Here is a 2,610-nt window from a genome sequence, read left to right on the forward strand (position 1 = left end):
ATGCACAGGGAAGTAATCAATGAGAAACTGTGATAATACAGATCATAGAGGGCAAGATTGTTGTTGTTGTTATGTGCCATCGAGTCGTTTCCGACTCATAGCGACCCTATGCACAACAGCCCTAAACCCTGCTCTATCCTGCGCCAACCGCACTGCCTCTGACACACCCATCCCGATTACCCCAGTCACTAAATCGATCCATCTCATAGAGGGTCTTCCCCTCCTGCGCCGTCCCTCCACCCTCCCAAGCATGATGTCCCTCTCCAAGGACCCGTCCCTCCTGGCAACATGTCCAAAGTATGTCAGACGAAGCCCCAGAATCCTTGCCTCCAAGGAGTAGCTTGGTTTAATCCTCTCCAAGATGAATCTGTTTGTTTTCCTGGCAGTCCATGGTACATTCAGTACCCTTCTCCAGCACCACAGCTCAAAAGCATCCACTCTCCTTCTGTCCTCCCTAGTCATTGTCCAACTCTCTGATGCATAACAAGCGATTGCAAAGACCATGGCCTGTATCAGGCGCACCTTAGTCTCCAGAGAGACACTGTTGCTCCTGAGTACCTTTGAGAGGTCCCTAACAGCAGACTTTCCCATCGCGATACGCTTTTTGATTTCCTGACTGCTGGTGCCAAGAGTGTTGACTGTGGAGCCGAGCAAATTGAAGCTGCAAGATTAGTGTAATCAAATGTGTGCAATTTGAATCTGACCTTTTTCAGGGAAACACAGATTATAATGTTTTTAATCAGGTGATTCTACAGCACATAACAACAACAACAACCATATACATCAGGCAAGAAGGAGAGACTATTCCTTGGAAAGGAACATCGGGCGGTTTTCCCTTGGTCTGTCTCTCTCTCCAGATCAAGGAATCCTGCCCAAGAGCCCCCTTAATAAGGCTTCCTTAGCTTTCTCTTTCTCTATGATTCCTTCTTTGAGATCTTGGCCTTACGTCCAGTGCAAAGACCTAACATCCTGGTGCACAAAACCTGGGAAAAGTTGAGGAGTGTTGTGCCCCACTCTCTTTGGGGCCAGTGTGGCGCACTTCACTCTCTCTCTTGAACCCACCAGTTTGCATGGTGTCAATATGTCAAATGGTAATGTCAGAGAAATAGTACCATTTCTCTCCTTTTCCCCCATCCTGTGTGTATGTCGGCTGGATGAATGCTTTGAGTGCTTGTGAAGAAGCTCCACTGCTCACACTACTCTGAAGTTACATAGTTTGATTGGTCCCCTGCCTCCCCATGGCTCCATGGTGTTGTCATACAGCTTAGTAGCGATTTGGGGGCTCCTCTAGAGACCCCAACCAGGCCTGGGCTTGATATGGGCATTCCTATATCTAACACACTTTTACCACACAAGGGGCATGGCAGGAGGGACAGCTGCATGGACTGAGGGGACAGACCCTCTATTGTCTATTTTCATCCATTTTGTGTTTCTGTCCAGTTGTCAGCAGTGTTCACTTTCCCTCAACTCCTTATTCTTCCTGTCCACTGCTACCTCTATTTTGGAAGAGTCCTTTCTAGGAGTTATCTGGAACCTTCTCCCATCAAGAACTCTTTGCCCCTATTCTTCTGACTTCTGACTCTCCCTACTCTTTTGACTTCTGCCTCTCCATTCTCAGATTCCTTTTCTGACTCAGAAATGCCCCGGCCCGCGGGGACATTCAACGGTGACCCTAGGAGAGGAAGAAAGAGAATGGGGGGCGCAGGAGACAAAGAGACATTGAGGCAAGTCGAAATTCCCGATCAAGCCTCCTTTATTGAAATCATACAGAGATATATATAGGAGAATGAATGAGGGGAGCGGAAAGGAGAAGTAACGGTACTTAGCAGGGCGTTCCCAGTAAGGCAAAACCTGTCCTCTCAGAGTGGGGTCAACTGAAACCTATCCTTCCAGGTTGGGGTAAACTGAAACACAAAGGGGGGAGTGGAAAGAAGTAAGGTTGGGTGTTCCCAGTAGACCGAAACCTGTCCTCCCAGGGTGGGGCAACATGTCCAGGCATGTCCTTAGAGAATTACAAAATGGCTTCAGCTAGGTTGAACAAAACGGCTTCCAGCAAATCCTCCCTGTTTAAATAATTATTTGAAGACTGCAAAAGCTCAACAGGATTACCTTTGGTGCTCTCCTGTTTGACCATATATGAAACCGGCGCCTGTCTTAGGTTGGACACCGCATCTACTGATCTTACCCGTCATGGGCTAACCCAGCAGCTACGGCGGGGCGCCTGTCTTAGGTTGAAGCAGGGGCCGGTGTCTTTTACCTGTCTCTGGCTGCCCGGTTTATTAGCTTGTATCACCAAGGATTTTCTTTATTGGCCATTTGTAGTCTTTGATAATGGACTTGTATGGGACGGGAGGCTATGGATAGGACCTGCTGCTTTTAGGCCATAATTGATTGAATATACATTCTTTTGCTTTAAATATTTTGTCACAATATGCACTAACCCAATTAAAAACTTAGCCGTGTGGACTTCTTGTGTTGAAGCTACAGCAGAAGTAGAGACAATCATAGGGATAAGAGAAACAATTTCTCCCTAGCCCTAAGAGAGATGCAAATTAAAACAACTATGAGATATCATTTCACCCCAGTCAAAATAGCAAAATTTAACAGAAC

The sequence above is a fragment of the Elephantulus edwardii genome, unplaced genomic scaffold (genome assembly GCF_000299155.1).
Source record: "Elephantulus edwardii isolate Elephantulus edwardi_28Jun2011 unplaced genomic scaffold, EleEdw1.0 scaffold00247, whole genome shotgun sequence".
NCBI lineage: Eukaryota > Metazoa > Chordata > Mammalia > Macroscelidea > Macroscelididae > Elephantulus > Elephantulus edwardii.